Raw genomic sequence first — 26,286 nt, 5'->3', positions numbered from 1 at the left:
GGCTCTGTGTGGGGCGCTCAGGACCTGGGAGGTCATTCTGTGAGCACTTGGGGGCGCTCGAGGCCATCAGAACCACGGTTGAGGCTTATGACTTTGCAGCAGGAGAGGAAAAAGGACAACATGCAAACTAAAGCACAGGTTTTGTGATATGGTCGTTAATCTTTTGAAGTTCAGCGGTCCCTAAGGCTTCAGTGCTTGTAACAGAAAATCTGAACTTGCCTTTAAAGGTTTCAGCCCAGGCAGTAGCAGAAGGGCTGCTACCATTGATTCTGCCCCGTGTGAGTCCAGATCCCCTGAGAATTCCCCTTATTTCTGCTCCCTCCTCTAGCATGGAAAGTTGAGAATCAGTCTAGGAGCTGAAGGTACATTTCTTGATACAGTGTTGCCTATAATTGTAGCCCCTGCTCAGCCAAGCAGGCAGTTACAGGTTATCCCTTTGTGTGCTTGCCTTATCTGTGTTCATTTATTTAGCAGATAACTCACTGAGCACTGTGGCCAGGCCAGGCTATTGATGAGGAAACAGCATCAGAGGGAGATAGAACAGGTGCCCACTTGAAGTCAGGAGACTCCAGGGCTGGGTCCGTTCTCACCAGCCCAACCTCTGAGGTATCAGTTTCTTCATCTAGTAAATGTACCCATAATTGTGCTTTTCTCCACGACTGGTGGGGGCAAGGTGAGACCACTCCCCTGAGAGCACTTTGCGGACACAGCCTTGGCCGCCACAGATGATGGGGAAAAAACTGGGCTCTTGCTTTCAAGCCTGATTTGACTCTTGGGCTTCAGCTAGATTCGTCAAATCCCACAACAAAAACTTCTCCCTAGAGGATCATTTCAGGAACCCTTGAGACCCGCAGCCACAGCCCTTCGGATCGGAATCACATATTTTGTGAAAATATTCCAAATATGTTGTGGAACGTTTCCATAGATGCCCGATTTGGGGGTAAGGAAAATTGAGGCCCCTGCAGATTTTTGAGACTTGCTGACTATACAAGGAGACAGGAATGAAAACCCAGTGTTCCTAATAAATATGGATAAATAATAGGAGCGATAACATATTCATGTTTCTGCATTATCCCCGCCGACCAGCGTTGGTGAATTCAGAAACAGGCCTTCATTCTACCAATACGCAGTTGGGTTTTTTCATTTTTAAAACTAGAGTTGATTGACAATGTTGTGTCAATTTCTGCTGTATAGCAAAGTGACCCAGTGTCATATATATGTGGTTTTAAATCCTCAATTATATATGTATAAAACTCGGCTGTTTTTAATTGGTTCTAAAAGCGAAACCCTGCCTAGAGCATTTTATGAAACAGTGCCCCCCAGTGGCTGAGGACACACATGACAGTCACAGGAAGGGCACTATTTTTAGTCTAGCTAGAGAATTGACTGTCAGGCTGGCATTCAAAGAGATTCATGGTCTGGCTGCAGATGTATGTATTGCATATGTGCAGCAAGTAAGCTTGAAGACAGATACTATCTGGCTTGTTAACTGGGTGTATGATTTCTTGATCACTGACCTATTAATTCTCTTATTAACATATAACGTTACCTAGAGTGTAAATTTAGCTGCCTGTCATTTATAATAGCATTAGCGATGTGGCAGGTGCTCATTTGTGCAAGAGCACTGCTTTCTGCCAAAGCCAAGAGCCTCGGTAATTATTTTCTTAAATGTAGCTAGGCATGATTTGGAAGAGATATGAGTCCAGGAAGAGAGAAGTCAAAGGATCAACCTAGGGGACCTAATTTTTGTGAAATATTACACGTTTCCTGCTTCTTGCTCTATCCAGCAGAGATCATAACAACCAAAAACCTCAGCACCACATTTCTGAAAATGAAAATTAAGTACCACCACTAAAAATAGCCTTTCATCCTAAAAAATATCCAAGTTAACCTTTTTAAAATGTACGCAGCTTTTGGCTTAAAAAAAAAAGACAAAACAATAAATGGAAAATATACACGACCCATTTCTTTTTTTGCTGTAGAGCTTGATTAAAGTCAGATGAGTTTTGACACTTGTCATTCACGGTTTTAAATTCTTAATCATACATCACCTGGGACCCGGGGACACCCCTTTCTGGAATTATGTAAAGATACTGTATTGAAAGAGAATTTGTAGTTTGGGAGATTAAGGGTCATATTTGATGACTTGAACTGAGAAAAACTGTCCCATTTCATGTTTGCTGAATTGGAACTGGAGGATTTTTTCCTGGCCAACCAGGAATGTGTTCTTTTCATTATGTTTTGTTTTTCTGTTTGTTTTTATTTTTGTTTTTGGGGGCCGTGCCCATGGCCTATGGAAGTTCCCAGGCCAGGGATTGATCCCGTGTCACAGCAGCAACCCAAGGCACTGCAGGGACAATGCCAGGTCTTTAACCCACTGCCCCCAAGGGAACTCCAACTGCGTTCTAGATTGTAGCATCTGAAAAGGCTAAACATCAAAGTCAGGTATTTTGAGAACTATCTGTCAAGTCTCTTGTCCTGTTGAATGTTCTGAAATGGCAGTTTTTCTGTTTTTTGTTTTTTGTTTTTTCCATCATGAAACGGGGGTTGTAGGGTTTTGAGGAAGAACGCAGGCAGGAGGAGGTGCCATTCACACCACGCACACCAAGGGACAAGCTGTCCACGATTCAGGAAGGCCCTCCCGCCCACCTGATTGAGGCAGCGTTTGTTCAGCATCTGTAGCATTTCTTTCCCCCCGCCCACCTTTGCATGTTGTACTTTGTTTGGAAGGAGGTCACTGTGCCCCGGAGTCGAAGGTCATGTCCTGCCTTATTGAGAGCAGAGTATCTGTACAAATTATTTAGGATTCTTCTGCAGGAGAGATTTGTCTGTTCTCTGCCATTTATTTACTTATTGCATCATTTCCTTTTTTTTTTTTTTTTTGCTTTTTTTTCTTTTTGTCTTTTTAGGGCCACACCTGCGGCATATGGAGGTTCCCAGGGTTGAATTGGAGCTGTAGCTGCCTGCCTACGCCACAGCCACGGCAACACCAGAGCTGAGCCGTGTCAGCCGCCTGCACCACAGGTCACAGCAATGCCGGGTCCTTAACCCACGGAGCGAGACCAGGGATCGAACCTGCGTCCTCAGGGATGCTAGTCAGATTCGTTTCTGCTGAGCCGTGACGGGAACTCCCATTTATTTATATTGATATCAGCTCATAGATATATAGTTTATCCTTTGCGTTATAATTCCATGTTGCTTTTTTTTCTCCAATGGCTCCTGCTTTGTCCATTGGAACTGACCCATGTTGGCCCCGGTGCCATTTCATTACTGCGGGTTTTTCTTTTCTTTCTCTTTCCTTCCTTCCTTTTTTTCTTTACTTTTTGCTTTCTGCTGCTACAAGATGCTCCAGACTTACACTTTCCCTTCCAAGCCCTACAATTAGCCATTTCTCCAAGGAGCCCTGGTTCCTTCTGTTGAATAATGGTGTCAGGAACCATCCGTCACTGGTCCTAAGGCATCACTACGTCTAAGCCGTCATCGCTGACAGAGGGAGGGAATGTGCAAGTGTGTCCTAACCCGTGTATTTCCACATATCTCCGTATCTATTGATTTATCTATGTCTACCCATCTCTCTGTATCTCTATCAAGCTAAACATGAGTTCATACTGGTGTCTCTACATGGAATGTTCTAGTTGCTGCTTGTTGGCTTATCTGTAATTTCCCCCATTTACAGTAAAAAAAATTTGACCTCCATCACCTACCATCCATTAACTGATTTTCTCAACTCCAGCACATGTGTACAGAAGTTTCAGAACTACTGAGCTGTACCCCAGTGAGAAACAAATTCACCTGCCTGAATGTAGTGTTTAGGTACAGTTTCTTTTTCATTAGCCTTCGTCTAGTTTTTTGTTTGTTTTTAAAAATTCGTATTTTAAAGTTTCTCCTCAATGTTTTTGCCTTTTAAAAAGTTTATTGTTGTCTTTATTGGACACTTTTGTGTTATGGTAGGATATATGTACACTTACCATTTAGCTGTTTTTAATGTACAGTTCAATAGAATTCAGTATATTAAAATGTTGTGCAGCATCACTTTTTCTTTATCAACCCAAACAGAAACACTGTCCCTGTTAGAATACTAACCCCCCACCCAAGCCTCAGATCATCTCGTTTCTACTTTCTGTTCTTTGCCTATTTCAGGTGCCTTATAGAAGTGGAATTGAGCAATATTTGTTCTTGTGTGTCTGGCTTGTTGAACTTAGCATAATATTTTCAAGATTCATCCATGTTGTAGCATGTATCAGAATTTTGTTTCTTTTATAACCGAGTAGTATTCCATTGTTTATATATCGCATTTTGTTTCCATTCTCAGCTGATGGACATTTTGGTGGTTTCCACATGTTGGCTCTTGTGAATAATGCTGCTGTGAGCATGAGTGTCCAAGCATGTGTTTGAGCAGGTACTTTTCAAATGTATACATCCGTGATTTGTGGTATACTAGTATCTTCTACAAGAAATTCCTTTCCAGTCTGGCTTCCTTTTTTATTTTCTTGTCTAATTGCCCTGGCTAGTACCTCCAGTACAGAGTTGAACAGAAGGAGTGAGAGTGGACATCCCTGTGTGTCTCCTGAGCTTCAGGGGAAAGCTCCCAGTCCTTCACCATTATTTATGATGCTACTTCTGGGTTTTTCATAGATGCCCTCTATGAGGTGGAGGGAGTTTCCTTTTGTTCCTAGTGTATTTGGTATTTTTCCCATGTAAGGGTGATGGATTTTGTCAAATGCTATTTCTGTACCTATTGAAATGATCATGCAAGTTTTTTTCTTTCTATTAATATGGTGCATTACCTTGACTGATGTCCTTTGTTGAAAAGGAAGCCTTGTATTTGGGGGATATATTCCACTTAGTCATGGTGTATGATTCTCTTTAAGTTGCTAGGGTTGGTTTGTTAATATTTGTTGAGGGTTTTGCATCTATATTCATAAGAGATATTGGTCTGTAGTTTTCTTGTGATGTCATTTTGTTTGTTTGTTTCAAGGTATTACTGGCTTCATAGAATGAACTGAAGGGAGTTCCCTTCTCTTCTAATTTTCAACATTATTTCTTCAAATATTATTTCTTCTCTTTTCTCTTTCACATCTCCTTTTAGACTCCCATTATGCACATGCTGATACACTTAATAATGTCCCACAGGTCTCTGAAATGCTCTTGATTTTTCTTCACTCTTCTTTCTTTTCTTTTCTTTTTTTCTTTTGTGCTGCAACCATGGCATATGGAAGTTCCCAGGCTAGGGGTGGAATTAGAGCTGCAGCTGCCAGCTTATGCCAAAGCCACAGCAACGCAGGATCTGAGCCACGTCTGGGGCCTACCCCACAGCTTACAGCAATGCCAGATCCTTAACCCACTGAGCAGGGCTGGGGATTGAACCTGCATCCTCATGGATACTAGTCAGGTTCATTGTGGCTGAGCCACAGTGGGAACTCCTCTTTTTTCTTTCTGTTTCTCAGACTGGATACTATCAATTATCATCAAATTCACTGCTTCTTTCTTCTCTCAGTTCATATATTATTTTGCACTTTTCTAGTGAATTTTCCTATTTCATCTGTTGTACTTTTCCAGAATTTCTATTTGGTTCATTTTTGATAATTTCTGTCTCTTTGTTGATATTCTCAATCTGATGAGACATAATTCTCATTATTTTCTATAGATAGTTTCCTTCAGTACTTTGAACATATTTATAAGTTAAAAGGTTTTAAAATATGGCTAATGTCTGGTCTTCCTCAGGAATAGTTTTTATTAACTGCTATTTTTACCATACTTTCCTGTTTCTTTGTGTGTCTCGTAGATTTTTGTTATACAGTGGACATTTAAAATAATATAGTGTGGAAACTCTGGAAACCAAATTATCTTTCCCCCAGGTCTTATTAATATTTGTCATAATTTTTGATATTTATATTTTTAATGGCGTTCCTGAACTAATTTAATGAGTCTGCATTCTTTCCATGTGTGGGCACTAAAGTCTCTGCTGGGTTTGCTTAGTGTTCAGATACTGATTGGACAGAGATTTCCTTAGATACTTTGAACCAATAAATCTCCCAGTTTTTACCAACAAGCTCTATGTGTGTTTTAGGACACAACTTCAGTATTCAGTCAGGCAGTTAACAAGCCCTGTCATAGTCTTTATTTCCTGCTTTCTCAGAGTCTCAAGGTCAGATAGAGGTGAGAGATTACATCATTCTTAGATATTTCATTGGCACACATAAAGTCATGCACATGAAAATAGCCTTCGATTCCCAGAAATATGTTTTGAGTTTTTCACAGCCTTCATGGATATTTCATTCCCTAGCTTTTCCTTTTAGGTCTTTGGTCAACTTCTCATTTACTCCAGCTGGTATCATCACCTCAGGCAGCTGCTATGTTAAACAACTGTCACTGATTGTTTTTGACAAGTGCCCCAAGGGAAAGGTTTTTCAGTGAGCAAGCTGTGAGTCAGATCAAATAAAAACAAACCCTGTGTGTGCATGTTTCCAAGAAACAGCCAGACAGATGAAATAATGACAAATTTCTAAGTGGGCCTTTGGGGAGCTATAAAGCTGTTCTTCCACCTCCAGTAGTTTCTAAGTTGGTGATTTTAATTGTGGCTATGACCGTGAAGCTCTTGGGTTTTGAGACCACCATGTAGATGGGGAGAGGAAAATGGGAATAAAACAAGTTAAAAGGCTACAAAGCTCAGCATTATGACCAAAATGCAGCCTTTTTTCTCGAATAAATGCATTTCAAATACTTGGAAGCTACTGGTTAATGGCCAACATTTGGGAAGATTTATTTTTGCAATCCTGTTGCTTTTTAAAGCAGCGGATTTTCAGAGGTCCTTACTCTTGCCATTCTGGAAGTGGCTTCTCCTTCCAAAGGATTTTTGGTGGAATCTTTTTCTTCTTTGTATTCACAATGACCTGATTCTCATCTCTGACACACGTAACATTGGATGATACTCAAAAGCCTGCTTGTTCCCCACCAGTGCTTTCAAGGGTTTTCAGGAACGACTTTAAGATATTCACAATTTTCTGGGCTCCTATGAGAAGTGTGTTTTTGTGGGGGTGAGGGTTGAGTAGATTGAAACCCATATTTCTTACATTTTTAGGGTTTAAGAATATATTTGACAGCAGTAGAATTATCTGGAAAAGAATCACGTTGGCACCTTTACTCTGCAGTGCTGAAATGGCTCGTACTTTGAGGACTATCCTTTGAGAAATGAAATGCATGTTGTCTTGCTTTCTTATTTAATGCGATTCTCAGTATTTAGCTAAATTTTCCCAAATAACATAGTTGAAAGCAATTTCTCTTTCATTCTTCTCTGCATAGAATATGTGAAAAACATGGAACAGACGATGACCCATAATATACCCGAAAGGGAAATATGTTTTACTTTGCTCTCTTGAAATTAAGATCCGTATTTAGTCCCACTCTTGGGCATCTATCTGGACAAAACTCTACTTAAAAGAGACACATGCACCCGCATGTTCATTGCAGCACTATTCACAATAGCCAGGACATGGAAACAACCTAAATGTCCATCGACAGACGATTGGATTCGGAAGATGTGGTATATATACACAATGGAATACTACTCAGCCATAAAAAAAGAATGACATAATGCCATTTGCAGCAACATGGATGGAACTAGAGACTCTCATCCTGAGTGAAATCAGTCAGAAAGACAAGGACAAATACCATATGATATCACTTATAACTGGAATCTAATATCCAGCACAAATGAACATCTCCTCAGAAAAGAAAACCATGGACTTGGAGAAGAGACTTGTGGTTGCCTGATGGGAGGGGGAGGGAGTGGGAGGGATCGGGAGCTTGGGCTTATCAGACACAACCTAGAATAGATTTACAAGGAGATCCTGCTGAATAGCATTGAGAACTATGTCTAGATACTCATGTTGCAACAGAACAAAGGGTGGGGAAAAAATGTAATTGTAATGTATACATGTAAGGATAACCTGACCCCCTTGCTGTACAGTGGGAAAATAAAAAAAAATATATTAAAAAGAAAAGAAAAGAAGGAAGAGTAGGGAGAATGAACAAAAACAAAAATGAAAAAAAAAGACTAGTTTCAACCTTACCATTGTAATAATCCCAGAATTATTTACAGAGAAATAAAAATATATAAATGCTAAAAAAAAAAAAAAAAAAGATCCGTATTTAGGATAAAAAAAAGTGAGTGGTCCCCAACCCAGACACTGCTTGGTGTGGTCATGGGATTAACCCGGAGCAGCACTAGCAAACATTCCTTTCTGTACTTTCAGTGAGGAAGAGAGTTAGAGTGTGCTTGTACGTTTTCCCTTTCTTATAGCAATTGGTTAACAGAGCTGGGGACAATTTTCTTAGAAAGTTGCTCTGGCAGCCTGGAAATTTTCTACCACGGTTTTCTAGGCCTGTCTGGGCCACTTGGTGTTTGCCCAGGTCTCCAGCAGATGCAGAAATTGATTTTCAAGTGAGCAAAATATACTATCTAGTTTCCTAAGGCACTTTTTTCTTGGATGACCATTCAGTGTATCAAGTAGCAACTTACTCATAAACAAAGCACTTTTGGTTGAGTTACTAAAGGCCCTTGGCCCTTGTGGAATGACAGGGAACTTTTTTTGAACAATGAACCTTTGTGCATCTGGCGAATATTTAGAACGTATCCCCAAATGAGTAAGTTTAGAAGAAGAACACATTTAAACTCCACGTGAAGAAGACGCGATGCAGAGGAGTGTTAGTCTTTGGTTTTTAAGGCTCATATGAAAGGACATTGTGAGCATATTTTTGGGAGGGAACTTGGAGCCTTCTGAACCAAGGCTGTACTGTGGACATGAGTGGAGACGTGTGTGGGGACAGGAGGCAGGAACAGAACTGGAATGGGTTTAATTTCATGTCATTAACAATGCAGACAACAAGGAAATCTCTCTGCAATCCCTGGCTTGTGCTCAGCCAACCTGTGTCTGGACATGATCCATTCCGTGTGGTTCAGTGTGTTCTTAAGGAGGAAGCCAACCCCCGGAGACAGTTCTTTATAGTATCCATCTCAAATTTATCCCCAGAATTGTCTATCCTTAGGTCTATTTGTTTACAGGCGACTCAGAATCAATCTATTTTTTTTTCCTTTTTACAGCTACACCTGTGGCATATGCAAGTTCCAGGGCGAGGGGTCCAACCGGAGCTGCAGCTGCCAGCCAACACCACAGCCACAGCAATGCAGGATCCAAGCCACATCTGTGACGAACCCTGCAGCTTGCAGCAACGCTGGATCTTTACCCTGCTGAGCAAGCCAGGGGTTGAACCCACATCCTCGCAGACACTACGTTGGCTTCTTAACCTGCTGAGACACAGCAGGAACTGCAGAGTCAATCTAATTTTTGACATTTCTTCAAATCCTGGAGAATGGAGCTCTTATCTCACCACCAGCATCTTAATTGAAGGAGCCTCTGATTACAAGTCTGAGAAGAGAGTATCTCGTCGCTCTCTGTTGTTTGCTGGTTTTGCAAGCAAGACAGTCAGCCTGTCTGCGCTGCTGCTCTGTATGGTTGGTCTGTTTGTCTCTGTGCCCTGCCTGCCTGGGACTCGGGACTGAGCGAAGCAACCCTGACTCTTGTTCCCAGCTTGGGACATCTCTGCATGGCCACCGCCGTTGTGGCTGTCTCCTCTCCCAGGGGTCCAGTGCCACCTTGCTGTCCTGTACCTGAACCCCAGCCCTGCCTGGGCACCGCGATCCTTCACAGCGTTATTCTTCCTTCACATTGCAGTTCGTGAGGGTTGGGCTGGCCCAGAGGGTTATTGTGTGCCATCTTTCGGGAACCGAGGTTCCTTCCTCCAGTGGCTGTGGTATGTATAAGGGTTCAGATTCCTCCACTGGATACTCTGTGACTTGGTGACAGTCCCAGGAAGGGAACAGGGAGTCTTTCCCAGGAGGCTTTTAGGGGCTGGGCGTGCAGGTGTACACCGCTTCCACCTGTATTTCTCACTGCTTGGGAGTTGTCACAGGAGCCCATCTACCTGCCAAAGAGGCTGAGAAGTTTTGTCCAGTTGGGTGAGTAGGAAGCACAAGACCCAACTGAGAGGTCAGATACATCGCTCTGCCTCAGCTGGTGCTAGAATTCAAGCATGGAGCCCCACCTCACTCCAGAGGCAAGGCAGGCTGGTTGAAGGCTCAGGAGGGAAAGGCAGTAATTATAGTTTACAAGCCTGTCAACCTTAGAGGTGGGTGATTGCATTCATCTTCTGTGTTAAGAGAGTACAATTTCATACCTGTGAAAATGCTTAAAATATGGTAACGCAGCATGAAAATGAGTGGCACTATCTTTTTAATAAGTGGCTCTGGGACAACTAGACGCACACAAAAGAATGACTCTGGACCCTTAACCTCACGCTGTGTGCAGGTAATATATCAAAGTGGATCAGAGACCTACATGTTGGAGCTAAAACTATGAAAGTCAGGAGAAAACAGAGGAGTCAATCTTCTGGATTTGGCAAAAGGATTCTTAAATAAGGCACCAAAGTATGAGGCACACAATAAAAAAAAGCAGATAAATTGGATTTCACCAAAATTAAAAGCTTCTGGGGTTCCCTGGCGGCTCATCAGGTTAAGGATCTGGCATTGTCACAGCTGTGGCTCGGGTTCAATCGTTGGCCCAGGAACTTCCACATGCCATGGGGCGTGGCCGAAAAAAAAAGTGAAAAGCTTTGGTGCTTCAGAGGGCACCATCAAGAAAGTGAAAAGGCAGCTCACAGAGTGAGAGAAAATACTTGGTACTCTCTGACAATGAACTTGTCTTCGGAGGATATAAGAACAGTTGTAAGGGCCCAGGGAGGTAGGTCATAGCATTGTCACCCGTTCAGAGAGATGATTCACTGTCATACTTAGCGTCAGGTTCAAAGCCAGTTTGGACACCTCTCTCTCTCTGGTCCTGAGGCCACATAGAAAGGCCATACTGTGTGTTCCTGAGAATTTAGAGCAGGTGCATGGCTGATGTTTCATTCAGTCATCAAATGTGCTTTTCCTAACCCACATCAGCCCGTGTGTCAAGGACATTACGGAATCACTGTAAATCATCCCTAAGAATGTGTGGGCCAATGAGAGAGGCGCTGAAAGACTAGGGGAAAATCAGAAATTATTGTATTGGAGTTCCCGTCGTGGTGCAGTGGTTAACGAATCTGACTGGGAACCATGAGGTTGCGGGTTCGGTCCCTGCCCTTGCTCAGTGGGTTGACGATCCGGCGTTGCCGTGAGCTGCGGTGTAGGTTGCAGACTCGGCTCGGATCCCGCGTTGCTGTGGCTCTGGTGTAGGCCGGTGGCTACAGCTCCGATTCGACCCCTAGCCCGGGAACCTCCATATGCCATGGGAGCGGCCCAAGAAATAGCACAAAGACAAAACAAAACAAAACAAAACAAAAAAAAAAAGAAATTATTGTATTAATTGCCAAAAAAGGTGAATTTGAGCAAAATCCTAAAGCAGATTAGTAAACACATGGTATAGCCCATAAAATGTATTGTATCCCGATGTAACTGAATTGAAAGCCATGCAAATAGTCCATTATCCCAACTTTTTATGGAGACGCTAATAGGATCCTACTGTAGTGTTGTTTTAATTGCTTTTATATTTTCACATGAAATTGATGTATTCAGCTATTAGTTGGTAATATAAGTTCCCTCATGCCCTAACAGGATTTGTTAAACTTTTCAATTATTAATGCAACACAGTCCTCTAGATGTGTGCCAGAGTAACTCTTGCCATAAACCATCACCTGATCAGTTTCACGATTGTTCGTAGAACCGGAATCCACTTGCACCAAATTCATCCCGTCATTAAGGATGAAAGTCCCTGAGGGAGTTCCTGTTGTGGCTCAGCAGGTTAAGGATCCAGCATAGCCTCCATGAGAATGCAGGGTCCATCCCCGGCCTTGCTCAGTGGGTTAAGGATCTGGCATTGCCACAAGCTGTGGTGTTGGTTGCAGATGCGGCTTAGATCCGGTGTTGCTGTGGTTGTGGTGTAAGCCTTGGCTGAAGCTCCCATTCGACCCCTGGCCTGGGAACTTTTGGAAAGTCCATATGGCGCAGATACAGCTGTAAAAAGAAAATTGAGGTCATTGACAAGAAGCTGTGTTTTTTAAATTTAGGATTATGGCACTCCATTCATAAACATTATACACACTTTCTCTCCGTCATATATACTTTTAAACGTAATTTCCTTTTAACTTTGATTGCTCAGCTAATGGAAAAAGCTCTAAATCTGTGCGACAGATTCTTTATAATAGCATTGGGAAATCTGTATTGGCTTAAAGATAATCTTATCACAGAAATGACAGGGGTTTTTTTCCCCTTCTATTTCTGGTCACTAAAGTGTCCCCATGTATTTCTATGTGTAATGTTACATAAAGCACTTTGGGAAGCTTAGGTTATTCATGATAGACTCATCGATCCTTCTAATAGGAATTAGGAAAAAAATGTCTTCAAACTTGCCAAACATGACGCCGCGTCATTAAAGCTTCGAACCTTGCTTTCAGGTGAAGAAAAGAGAATTATAAGCTGAAAAAAACCCCAGCGTTTTAAAGCTCTTCTCATTTGCTTTGCAAGGAGTCATGCCCCTTTGTGGAAGGGGACCATCTTTGCGGAGAAGGTGGAGATGAGAGTGGTTCCTTCTGCAGAAAATAGTCACCCTCAGACCATTAGTGCCCAGTCACCCTGGATGGCAAATAAAATCCCCGATCCTGTGTGATAAACAGAAGTCACCGGCGACAGGCAGGGAGTGAGGTCATCGGCAGAGACCGAGCCTTGTCCTTGCGGATGACGACGCGTGCTCAGCGCCCGGGGGCCGGCGACTGCTGGCTCAACACAGTCTCCTCTCTGGATGGGTAACGTCTGTGAGGACAGACGCAGTCACCACTGAGATGTCCACCAATAGATGTCACACGCGGAGACGCGCTCTGGTGAATTCGTGGCATTCGCCAGAATTGGAAGCACCACCCTTGGCTCTGCAGTCTGGGGGTGGCTCTACCTCCATAGCTGGTAGGAGAATAACACTGCATTTTATGAAAGGTATCCTGAGAGCATCCCTGAGAAAGATCATTCGCTTTTTCTCTTCGGCCTGAAGGCCCTAAATCCATCCAATTACAGAATTCCTTTGAGTGTCCTCCAGAGCCATGCCTGCGGTAAGCGGCATGGTTTTCTGTGGCTTCTGTGCCCTGCTCCTCAACTTTGGTTTCACTCACGCTTCTGCTCTGTTAATGCTTCCTTGCCCAGAGTCCCCTCTCCCCCGGCACTGGCTGCCTCTGATTCAGTGGAATGAGCAAGGCTGGAGCATGGGCTGGGCTTGGGCTGGGGCGCATGCAAAGGGTCCCGGGAAGCCCAGCAGGGCTCTCCCCGCCCTCAGGGCGAGTCAGCCCATGTACGCTCATCACCAGTGGAGTCCAGGCTTCCCACAGCCTTCTCTTGGTCCCAGTGGTCCTCCAGCCCCACCACAGGGCTTGTCTCCCCCACAGAGAATCCAGGGATTAGGGGACCCCATCTGTGGCTTGCTCCGCAGAACAGATCTGCACCCAGAGGCGTTTCCCAGGGCACAGGTCCCTGCCCGAAAGCCCCGCTTCCCTTCCCCCCAATTCTGTGTGTGTCTCTCTTACAGCCTTGGCTGTACAGGAGTCCCGCCACCAGTTTCCCCTTGGCTTTCCGTGGAGGTAGTTTTGATGCATTCGTGGTGGGAAGCAAGCTTCACGCTCTCTCATCCTGCCGTCCTGATCCGTCCTGGACAGTGTCCTTGGTATCTGGACCTCGGCATCACCCAAGAGCAAGGACTCCCCGGGCGCGTGCCACCCAGCAGTGACTCAGGAAAGCAGGTGGAGGGAGGTGGGGTAGGGGTGAGGCGTCGGAGAAGTGCTTGCCTGGCCCGAAGGACTTTCTTAAATTAGCATCAGTAATTTCATGCTGAAATTTTCTTCAGAAGCTGTGAGTTCCAAAGCCATGAACTTGGGGCTGAACGAAAATAAGAGGTGTTTACATCCACAGCTACACACTTTTTCAGACTCTCTTTATTTGGCTCTTCATCAAATCCATTCTCCTGTTCCAAGGAATTCTTTTCTTTCAATTGTCGTAAGATTCGCATAATATGGGATGTACCTGCTTCAGGTGTGCCGTTTTCAGGCGTTCAGAACATTCACGTTGCTGTACAACCATCGCCACCACCGTCTCCAGAACCTTTTCAGCGTCCCAAACAAACTCCGCCCTCATAAACACTACCTCTCCCTTCCTCCCCGCCCCCCAGCCCCTGGCACCCACCTGCTGCCTTCTGTCTCTGTAGATTTGGCTGCAAAGGGATCTCATTTAAGTGGAACCATGCAGTATTTTTCCTTTTGTATCAGGTTTATTTTACGTAGCATCACATCTGTAAAGTTCATCCATGTTGGTAGCAGGTGTCAGAATTTCCTTTCTTTTGAAGGCTGAATAATATTCCATTGTGTGTGTGTGTGTGTGTGTGTGACATTTTCTGTATCCACTCATCTGTCAGATGGAACATGGGTTTCGTCTACCTCTTGGCCACTGTGCGTGTGTGGGCTGTGCTGCTGTGACTGTGAGTGTACACGTGTTTGGGTCTCTTTCCCTGCTTTTGGGAGTACACCCAGAAGTGGGGTGGCTGGAATGGGTTGGTAATTCTGTGTTCAGTGTTTTCAGGGCATCACCATGCGTGTCTTAGGAATTCTAACTGTTTTCAGAAATCACCCACAAGTGGTGGTTGACCTAAGGAGACAAGGCAGCTTTGGGGCCCTTTTGACAACAACACTTTAGGAAATGAGGCCTAAAGAAAAAAAAATATGCTTTATGTACAAATCAACAACTCATTCCCAGCTCTCTTTCTTCCATTCAAACAGAATTGTTCTTGTTGGTGAGCCTGTTATGACACGAGGCAGAGGTGGCTGGAGAGGTTATCTGATTTCGACAGTCTGACGTGAAGTTTACTTTGGGGGGGATCTTGTGTGGCCCTTCAAGAGGTTAGCCACTGGAGTTCCCGTCCTGGCGCAGTGGTTAATGAATCCAACTAGGAACCATGAGGTTTCGGGTTCGATCCCTGGCCTCGCTCAGTGGGTGAAGGATCCGGTGTTGCCGTGTAGGTTGCAGACGCAGCTCGGATCCTGTGTTGCTGTGGCTCTGGGGCCGGTGGCTACGGCTCCAATTAGACCCCTATCCTGGGAACCTCCATATGCCTCGGGAGCAGCCCTAGAAAAGGCAAAAAGACCAAAAAAACAAAAAAAAAAAAAGTTAGCCACTGCCCCCTGGCATCCGTATGGCTGAAGAGTTGTGTCCTGTTTGCTCATTGAGTGGTTCTGTGGTATCTTCCTTTCTTAAACTCCGCAACCATCAGACACAGCAGGACACGGGGACGCAGGATGGCGCGGCAGCAAGAGGACCACGTCTTATTCCTCAGCCAGGCAGAGACGTGCATTCTTTCCGAGTCTGAGTTTCTGTGTTCATGAAATAAATAAGCTGAACCCGTATTTCTTCCAGCTCCAAATTTCCACAATGCAAACCTCCCCCCGCCCACCCATCCCTGGAGCTTAGAGAATTTTAACAACCTGCGTTGGTGAGACTGCGTCACACCTGCTAGCTCTCCTGTGCTCCTTTCTCTTCTCTCTATAGAATTAGTGATGCCTTCTTGGGCCTGGTGATATTCCAGTGAAATCTGTTGTGGCATAATTTTGTTTAATTTCATTTCGTAAGACTTTTCCAAAAGTACCTCTTGGACCCCTGGAAAAGCTGTGTGGTGATTGGTTCAGACAGATGCAGGAAAGCATCCAAAATGCATGGAGTCCGGAAGACTTGAGACAAGAGTGCGTTTATCCAGTCTGAGAAGGCACTGAGAAAATTGCCCACCACCAAAAGGAGAACACGGACCTAGAGTTAAGCGCCAGGGAAGGTCTCCGAGGAGAAATGCATCACATAAACCAATGCAAGAAACTATGACTCACAGTCATTAAGGGCACATATTGTGAACACGTGGCTGACTCCTGTAACAGGGAGAAGCAACCAGGCAGATCGATTTGGGGGAAAACAATGGTTTATTCACTTGACAGCATCCTATACTTTGAAGTAGCTCATAGAGTAATGGTGAAAGCCAGGGCTATTCTAAGAAATGTAACATGCATGAAATGCAAAAATAAAAATAAAATTGAAATATTTAGTTGCTAATGGTTTCAGTAGATAGAAAAAGAGAATAGAAACACAAGGGGAAATCAAATTGTCGCACTTGCAAAATTTGCCCTCGTAGTTGAGCAATAATCAGTGACATTTCTGAAAGGACCAGGGCTCAGCTGTCTCTGGTGCAGTTCATTTTGGCACTTTGGTGACTCTTTGGTTAGGACAATAGGTCTTTGGTTGTTCCGGGCACCAAAATGTCACCTAATTTCCTGTCTTCACCCACATGCTCCCAGCCTTTTGTCGATCACGATTTTTGGGTTTTTCTTTCTTTTTTTATTTCCCAATTATTGTATTTTTATTTATTTTTTTAAATTTATTTTATTTTACTTTTTTCCCCACTGTACAGCAAGGGGATCAAGTTACTCTTACATGTATACATCTTTTTCCCCACCCTTTGTTCTGTTGCAATATGAGTATCTAGACATAGTTCTCAAAGCTACTCAGCAGGATCTCCTTGTAAATCTATTCTAAGTTGTGTCTGATAAGCCCAAGCTCCCGATCCCTCCCACTCCCTCCCTCTCCCCCCAGGCAGCCACAAGTCTCTTCTCCAAGTTCATGATTTTCTTTTCTGTGGAAATGTTCATTTGTGCTGTGTATTAGATTCCAGTTATAAGTGAATATCATATGGTATTTGTCCTTGTCTTTCTGGCTCATTTCACTCAGTGTGAGATTCTCTAGTTCCATCCATGTTGCTGCAAATGGCATTATGTCATTCTTTTTTATGGCTGAGTAGTAGTCCATTGTGTATATATACCACATCTTCCGAATCCAATCCTCTGTGGATGGACATTTGGGTTGTTTCCATGTCCTGGCTATTGTGAATAGTGCTGCAATGAACATGCGGGTGCATGTGTCTCTTTTAGGTAGAGTTTTGTCCGGATAGATGCCCAAGAGTGGGATTGCAGGGTCATATGGAAGTTCTATGTATAGATTTCTAAGGTATCTCCAAACTGTTCTCCATAGTGGTTGTACCAGTTTACATTCCCACCAGCAGTGCAGGAGGGTTCCCTTTTCTCCACAGCCCCTCCAGCACTTGTTATTTGTGGATTTATTAATGATGGCCATTCTGACTGGTGTGAGGTGGTATCTCATGGTAGTTTTGATTTGCATTTCTCTTATAATCAGCGATGTTGAGCATTTTTTCATGTGTTTGTTGGCCATCTGTATATCTTCTTTGGAGAAATGTCTATTCAGGTCTTTTGCCCATTTTTCCATTGGGTGATTGGCTTTTTTGCTGTTGAGTTGTATAAGTTGCTTGTATATTCTAGAGATTAAGCCCTTGTCCATTGCGTCATTTGAAACTATTTTCTCCCATTCTGTAAGTTGTCTTTTTGTTTTCTTTTTGGTTTCCTTTGCTGTGCAAAAGCTTTTCAGTTTGATTAGGCCCCATGGGTTTATTTTTGCTCTAATTTCTATTGCTTTGGGAGACTGACCTGAGAAAATATTCATGATGTTGATGTCAGAGAGTGTTTTGCCTATGTTCTCTTCTAGGAGTTTGATGGTGTCCTGTCTTATATTTAAGTCTTTCAGCCATTTTGAGTTTATTTTTGTGCATGGTGTGCAGGTATGTTCTACTTTCATAGCTTTGCATGCAGCTGTCCAGGTTTCCCAGTGATTCTTGCTGAATAGGCTTTCTTTTTCCCATTTTATGTTCTTGCCTCCCTTGTCAAAGATTGATTGACCATAGGTGTCAGGGTTTATTTCCGGGTTCTCTATTCTGTTCCATTGGTCTGTCTGTCTGTTTTGATACCAGTACCACACTGTTTTGATGACTGTGGCTTTGTAGTATTTCTTGAAGTCTGGGAGAGTTATGCCCCCTGCTTGGTTTTTGTTTCTCAGGATTGCTTTGGCGATTCTGGGTCTTTTGTTGTTCCGTATAAATGTTTGGATTGTTTGTTCTAGTTCTGTGAAAAATGTCCTGGGTAATTTGATGGCGATTGCATCGAATCTGTAGATTGCTTTGGGTAGTATGGCTATGTTTACAATACTGATTTTCCCAATCCATGAACATGGAATATCTTTCCATTTCTTTACATCTTCTTTGATTTCTTTGATTAAAGTTTTATAGTTCTCAGCATATAAGTCCATTACCTCCTTGGTCAGGTGTATTCCGAGGTATTTGATTTTTTGAGGTGCAATTTTAAAAGGTATCGTACTTTTGTATTCCTTTTCTAATATTTCATTGCTGGTATACAGAAATGCAACTGACTTCTGAATGTTAATCTTATATCCTGCTACTTTGCTGAATTTATGAATCAGTTCAAGTAGTTTTGGGGTTGAGTCCTTAGGGTTTTCTATGTATAGTATCATGTCATCTGCATACAGTGACAGTTTTATCTCTTCCTATATGGATGCCTTTTATTTCTTTTGTTTGTGTAATTGCTGTGGCTAGGACTTCCAAAACGATGTTGAAGAGCAGTGGTGAGAGTGGGCATCCCTGTCTTGTTCCAGATTTGAGTGAGAAGGCTTTCAGTTTTTCTCCCTTGAGTCTTATATTTGCTGTGGGTTTGTCGTAAATGGCTTTGATTATATTCAGGAATGTTCCCTCTATACCCACTTCGGCAAGAGTTTTGGTCATGAGTGGATGTTGGACTTTGTCAAATGCTTTTTCTGCGTCTATTGAGATGATCATATGATTTCTGACTTTTCTTTTGTTAATGTGGTGTATGACGTTGATTGATTTGCGTATGTTGAACCATCCTTGTGAACCTGGGATGAACCCTACCTGGTCATGGTGTATGACCTTTTTGATATGTTGTTGGATTCGGTTGGCTAAGATTTTGTTGAGAATTTTTGCATCTATATTTATCAAAGATATTGGCCGATAGTTTTCTTATTGGCCGATAGTTTTTCTTTTGAATTGTCCATTGTGTGTTGGTTATGTGAAAACACATGAAAACATAACACGATCTGTCCCTTCAGAGGGTGACACACGAGGCGAGCATCATAGAAAACGTAGCCCTGAGGTTGGGGTGGTGGGGAAAGCCTTGAGCCTGAGCCGAGGTCACTGCCTATCTTCCGTAGCTCCTCTGTCAGTGCCTAACTGATCAGTAATTAGTTGACGTTCCAAGTTGGATTGTAGGGCAGTTCCATGAAAGGGAGAGGGGACTGAATCTCTGTCCCTCTAACAGACATCGCAGAGTGTCTTCCTTGGGTGCCCAGGCGGACGTGGGCAGCAGTGCTGCCGGGGGAGGGCAAGCATGCAGTAAGAGGTTAGCACTTGCACAGGGGCCGGCATAGAAGGGGCCTTAGAAATACTTGGTGAATGAATTGAACCGAAGAGGTAAACCCAGGATGGGGTTTGGAGGATCAGGCCATTGTTTAGTCAGATACTTGGGCACCAGCTGGGTAGGTGTATACGTGTTTGTGTGTGTGTGTTGTGTGTGTCATGCGTGTGTCATGTATGTGTGTCGTGTTGTGTATGTGTCTTGTGTGTGCGTATCGTGTGTGTGTTTTGTGCATTTGTGTCTTATGTATGTGTGTGTCTTGTGTGTATCTTGTGTGTATGTGTTTTGTGTTTGTGTGTTGTCTGTGTGTCTAGTGTGTGTATGTGTATATATGTCGTGTGTGTGTGTCGTGTGTTTGTGTCTTGTGTATGTGTGTGTCTTGTGTGTTTGTGTGTGTCTTGTGTGTATGTGTCTTGTGTGTGTGTATGTCTTGTGCTTATATGTCATGTGTGTGTGTGGGTGGGTGTGGATGTTGTGTGTGTGCTCCCATGACATTTACCAGTGTTGATCTGGTGACACCACTGTGTTCTGTATGGTAAACGTGATATAAAACTATTGTGTGGGGAGGAACTTTTCCTTCTGATTCCATGGGGTTGGGAGTAGGAAGCTTGGCCTTTTTAGTCACACCCAGCTGATGGCCGTGCCCTCCGGGGTTAACACGTGACAGAGCACACATGTAAATCAGGGCAGCTGCATGCGCTGAAAACAAATGCAACCAAACAAAAACAGGAAAGGGGGAAAGTGACAGCATTCAGGCACATAAAAAAAATCCGTTCCCTAATAGAACAGACCTATTCCACTGCAGATCGCAATTTCAGTATCATTCACCCTATCCCTCCGCTATCAGTTCTGATAAATGAGACGCAGTGATGACCTTTATCTGCTGGACCAGTGGCTATAAATTGAGCTGAAGGGTCCCATCAGCAAAGAGGACCGAACTCATTACTGACCAGAGCTTGCGATGTTGCTTTTGACCGCAATGCGTACCATTAAAACGAGTGCACTTCACCGCGCGTAAAAATAACCTCTTTCACCACGGAAGACTTGAAACACGGTTCATCGATTTTGTGGATGACGGGGTACTGTACCCTAAAGACCAGCTGTGCCTTATTCTATGTTTGTTAAAGCACAGTGCAATCGGTGTTTTGAGTCAGGGTTGATTCGTTGCTTCTAGGACGGAGTCTTTATCTAGGACATGCATGGAGTGTAATCATCGGGCTTACAGTCCCGACAGCTCAAGTTTCATCTTCCTCTTCCTTTAGATCCATCAGAGTGGATGGATTAGATCCATTCAATGACGTTAGGCCTTTTCATTTTAACCCCTTCGGGTAAATATGAAAATGTGGTTCTGCCAGTGTGCGCCTTAGTAATGAGTGAACAGCACCTGAGCTCTGCTGAAGCTGGGACAAACCAGTGTTCGTATGTCCTGCTGATGTCACTTGCCCCAGTGTGATTATTAGAGCGTCACCCTTCTTGCGCTTTCACGTGTCCTGGTTTAGATGATAAAATACAAAGTCATATTGGGAGTATATGACCTTGGAACTGTCGTAATCCTAGACCTTCAGATTATAATTACATGAATATAATTGTATTATAATTGTATTACATTTATATAATTATATCAGATAACGATATAAATTAATCATATGTTATAATTATGTACATAGAATTATATCAAGCCCCACATGTAAACATTCCTGTGACATCTGAATTTTCCTAGGACTACCCAGGCGTCAGTTGTTGGCTGCTAGTAGTGTTATGCAGCTTAGTGGCACTTAACAGTTGCGTGTGGACATTATTCTATTGTCACATTAAGAGAGATGCCATTCACACCCCTTTTTTCAGATGGGAATGTTGAGACACACAAAAAGGTCACATAGTCTGAAGTTACAGTTACTTGCTAGTAAAGGTGAGCCTGTCTCATACCTCAGGCTAACAATCGACCATGAGAGGTGGGTTCTCAGTCCACTGTGAAATAAAGCAGGGACTCCCATGCATACAATTATGACGATATGTTAATGATAGTGTGTGACAGGTGCTCCGCCCACGTGGCCTCAGACGCCCTAATCCAGCCTCACCCCCGCGCTTTCGGATTGGTTGGTTCTGACTCTCTAAGTGCCTGATTTTCTCTGACTCTTGCAGCAAAGTCTCTGCCGTTCAAAGCCCCAAGGGAAAGATTCTTGGGTCAGAGCAGAGTCGGAAGACAGGTGGATTTGTGATCATGACATCATTGGGTGATAATCTGAGCCCCCCTCCCCACCCCCACCACCCCACACCTGGAGGAGGAGCCTGGGCAGGTGAGCTCTGCCTCCACAGCTCCTGGAGCCATTCCGTTAGGCTCCACCGTCTACTAAGCCGACAGACCCGGGCAGCCACTCAACGTGGGGAGCGATCTGCCATCGAGGTCTCATATTTGTTACACATGCCAGGTCTGCTCTGAAAGAAACAGCCCACCAGCGTCCTCGGTATAATCAGGCGCTTTGAGGCTTGACAGTCACAAACAAGCAGGTCTGAAGCAGTGAATGGTTCTTTCAAAGGCTACCTGCCTACTTTCCCCGAGAGAGTGAAAGAACCTCTAATCATTTGTTTCTCGGCTATTCCACCCCAGTGAATAGACAGAATGGCTTCATGTAAGGATTTTCCTCATTCTGTGTGGGATACCAGTCTGCCTGCTTCTTACATTTTGAATTCTTTTGTTTACTTTTGAGTCAGAAGAACGAGAGTTGTGCAGAGGCAATCTTTTTTTACACATCCTACCCCAAATTTTCCTGGAATATGATTCATAACATTTATTTTCTTTACAGATAACATAATAGGTGAATGTTTGGTAGAAAGATGTAACCATTTCTCCTTTTCAGAGATCTGAGTGTTGCAGGTGGAGAGAGCATCTTTTATTTATACAAATTATTCTTTCTTTTTTCTTACTTTCAAAATGTCTTCATATGGCTGATCTCAATGAATCAGCAGTTACCCCTTTGGAAAAATAAGGCATTTTAGTATTGAAAATGAAAGACCGAGATAAAGTAACTTGACTCAGGAGACTGCTACCATGGGATTCAAACCAGTCTCCTGACTCCAAACTCAGAAATTAGATTTCATCTCTTTATTAGGATTAGATTTGTCTCTGAGCAACAGAAAAATGAAATCGGTACTGGTTTAAACAAGATGAAATTTAATTGTCTGACAAATTTACTTCTCATAGCCAAGTCGAGAGGTAGGTTCTATGCTCTGTCTGTATTGCTCCTATATTCATTTCCAAGATTGCTGAAAGGTCCAAGATGGCTGCTGTAGCACCAGCCATCATAACAGCATTCCTGCTAGCAGGTACAAAAAAGGGAGAGGAGAATAGCGTGTGAGATCCCTTTAAGGACACTGCTTACAACTTTCAGTAGGTACTTCTGGCATATCCTGTCTGAGGCGAGCCTGATATAGAAGCCATGTGTTCAGACTTCTATTCCAAACTTCCCTCAACAATCTGTCTACTACCTTTGGCATTTTTCATCAGTTTTTTTTTTTTTTTTTAAGGGAAACACTGAAATTTCTGTCTTTCAGGCCATTCATTAGTCTTTGTCGGTAGAAGGTGATTTTTCTCATGGAAGCCTAGATAAAGGGGACCCTTTTGGTTCAATCTCTAGGTCCTTTTATTTGCTAATTTGTACCATAATCATCACGTAGGGTCAACAGTATTGACATAAAGCCTGAGTTTACTTTCTGCAGTGCTCTGCTTCCTCCGTGTCATGCCGATCGGATTTTTCAAAAAATATGTGTTCTGTACTCAGACTGGAAAATCCCTGACGCTCGAAGTCTGTGGATGGTCCACGCTGATTCGGCTCTTAGCATTGCGATGCGAACGGATGGCCCACAGAATCACGAAGGATGCTGCTTTTCTGAGAAGTAATTACTGATTGACTCACAAGCTATGGCACTGGAATAACATGAGCGCCATCTTTCACTGACCAGTGAATTTCAGAAGCCTCTAAGGTTTCAAGACTTTTGAAGAATCTCTGCTTTTGATAGTCTGGTCTTCTAAGAAACAGTTCTGTTCAATCTGCAAGCTGGTTCATTTCGACACGAGTTCGTAGCCAGAATTACATTTCAAATGGTTCGTGATTTTTTTCCCCCACGTCCACCTGGGAAATTTTGTCCATCCCTTGCGAATAATGAACTTTTATTGAAGAAGACTTTTTTTAAAAGTAAAAATCAGGAGGCTCATGATTTTATGTTGCTAGAAAATAAACATGTGTCAGATATTTTACTTAGCTTTTGAATTCAGGAGAAAACCCATACGATCTGAACACAAGAGTGAAAAAACAGACATCCATATAGGCAACCGGAAGTGCTGAAATGAATGTGCTGGGAACTTGGCTTTTTCCCTGAAGTGGGTGCTGTGGTGTGGAGGGCCCAGCTGCGTCTGGACCAGACAAAACTCTGCATCTTTCCAGCACAAATGCTTTGTATGACCATCAGTTTTCTACAACTTCCAAGTCATAAAGTAGCTCAAAGACAGGCATGAACAACGAAAGAGCCAAATTGCCCAGAAGGGTTCCCTACACAATGGCTAATATTCTACTGCACGGCTACCCAGTGGTTTTTTTTGCCCATTTCAAAGTCTTTTAAAACATTTTGACACCTTCGATAAGGTTTGTTATCGATTTGCTCTAAGTGAGGTTTACTAAATAGTAGAACCGTTATGCTATAACCACTTTAAAGACCCTTCTTGGCATCTTAGAATCCTCTTTGGCCGTGCCCATGGCATGTGGAAGTTCCGGGGCCAGGGATCAAACCCGCGCCACAGTGGCAACCAGAGCTTCTGCGGTGTCAGCACCGGATCCTGAACCTGCTGCGCCATAGGAGAACTGCAGGGAATCTTAGATTTTTATAACAACTCATCACAAATATTCTTTTTCAAAGTAAATTTTATTGGAGGATAACTGACTGACAATGTTGTGTGAGTGTCAGGTGTACAGCACAGTGAATGCGTGTGTGTGTGTGTGTGTGTGTGTGTGTGTACACACCTTTCTTTAGATTTTTTTCTTCTTTAGATTCTTTCCCCATATAGGCTGTCACAGAGTATTGAATAGATTTCCCTGTACTATATACAGTGAGTTTAGGGAGCAAAGGACTTGTTTCCTGACCTTTCATTTCTCTTCTCCCCACCCCCAAACAGTTTTATTTGAAAGACTCCTTACCTGCATATTTTCATTCATGATAGAGTCAAGTGAAAAAAACAAATTGCAGGAAAAAAAAAATCCTAATTCTACAAATGAGTTGGATTTTTTTCGCCCTTAGCCACCTAAGCGTAGTTCCACAGTCTTCAATGCGGAAAGAGGTGCTTTGTTGCCTTGGGTGGGGTTTCGGTCTAATAAGCTGTTTTAAAATCTAAACCTGACTCTGTTGAGACACATAAAAATTGGTCCCCAGAAGAAGAAAGAAAATTTAAAAGATTTTAAATGCTCCTTGGGCAGTCCCTGAATCGAAGGCAAAATGGGGCCATCTCAGATCCTGGGATGAAAACTAAGTGAAATTTAAAGCCGTGCTTGTCATCTTTGAAATGTAGCGACTTTCTAAGTAATTTCCAAGCTGAGGCCATTATTTGTTGGAAGGTACTTGGCGATGTAATTACCCAAGTTGTAAAAGAGGATATTGTGGTGTCATTTTATCATAACTTGAAGCCCTCAGATTTTTTTTTTTCGTCTTTTGTCTTTTGTCTTTCTAGGGCTGCACCTGTGGCATATGGAGGTTCCCAGGCTAGGGATCGAATCGGAGCTGTAGCTGCCAGCCTGCACCACAGCCACAGCCACATCTAGATGGAATCCGAGCCACACCTACGACCTACACCACAGCTCACAGCAACGCCAGATCCTTAACCCACCAGGCAACACCAGGGATCGAACCCATGTCTTCATGGATCCTAGTCGGGTTTGTTAACCGCTCAGCCACGACGAGAGCTCCCAGCCCTCAGAACCTCATCATCTGCCACCCTCCGTCCACCCGCGTGCCCGTACCTGCTTCAGCCCCCGATCATCCAGCTCTTGTTCCCAAGAATTCAGACTTTCCAAAGGCAGTTCTTTGAAGGCGAGGGAGGTGTTGCTTGCAGTTCTCGTTTATTCACCTTCTCAGGATCCTGCAGGAGCGTAAGCCAGGCTGTCCTGCTGCAGATGAGCAGTCGCTGGCTCGAGTGTGGATCCAGAGGCCCACGGGAGGCCCTTGACCAGAGGGAGCACGTGTGTCAGCCAGCGATTCCGTCTGCGTCTCGCTTAGTGGGCAGGGTGATGCTGGAAGGCCCTGGGGGCTCAGGCTCTGGTCTCAGAAGGTCGGCGTTGTCCTAAGTGGGGCCAGTGCGTGCGGTTGGCATTTAAGGAGCTTCATGAGAAAAGCTTGCTCTTCTGAAAGACCTTTTTGAGCCAACATTGCCTCCTTCTGACCTTCTGTGATGTAAACCAGAAAGAAAGAAAACCCAGAGTAAAAAGAATTTTTAAAATTTTTGGAACCCTTTGGCTACTTTAGGCCCAAACACCCCCATTCAACTGCTGCCCTGCTCCAGCGTTTCTGGACCTCTGCTCCAGAACTCCCCAGAGCACCCCATCCTCAACCAGGGCTAGGGAGGCGGTGCCCGTCTGGCCTTCTGCTTTGGCGCCTCCGTTTCTTGCACCTGTTCTACCCACAAACCAGGGCTGCACGCGCAGCCTGTTTTAAAATCTCAACCTGACTCTGTTGAGACGCATAAAAATTAACTAAGGCATTTTTGGGGAATAAAATAGTGTCACTTTGACTGTCTGGCTATTGCTATCCAGAAGAATGTTCTGCCTTAGGCGGACTGGATGCTTCAAATGTGTCTTGTACAAAGAAGGAACTAAATTTTAAATTGTATTTCATTTTAAGTAATGT

At 43.6% G+C, this 26,286-nt stretch overlaps 1 protein-coding gene across 8 annotated transcripts in view; it reads left to right on the top strand.

Annotated features, from left to right (window-relative positions):
• Positions 1-26,286, top strand: part of DPP6 (dipeptidyl peptidase like 6) — a 1,001,611-nt gene that overhangs the window by 679,673 nt on the left and 295,652 nt on the right. The window contains exon 1 of one of the 8 annotated variants that reach the window (XM_085005075.1): positions 5,628-5,781. The exons of the other annotated variants lie outside the window; for them this stretch is intronic. The gene's annotated coding sequence lies outside the window, so the exon portion shown is untranslated. Of the gene's footprint in view, positions 1-5,627; positions 5,782-26,286 lie in introns of those variants that run through there. 8 annotated transcript variants of the gene reach the window in all.

The sequence above is a fragment of the Sus scrofa genome, chromosome 18, assembly GCF_054392235.1.
Source record: "Sus scrofa isolate SSC_HxYL_T2T_F1_AM1 chromosome 18, Sscrofa_HxYL_maternal_Yorkshire_Landrace_v2.0, whole genome shotgun sequence".
In the NCBI taxonomy this organism is placed as follows: domain Eukaryota; kingdom Metazoa; phylum Chordata; class Mammalia; order Artiodactyla; family Suidae; genus Sus; species Sus scrofa.
Note: the sequence above shows the minus strand (reverse complement) of the source record. Positions and strands in the feature narration are given on the sequence as shown.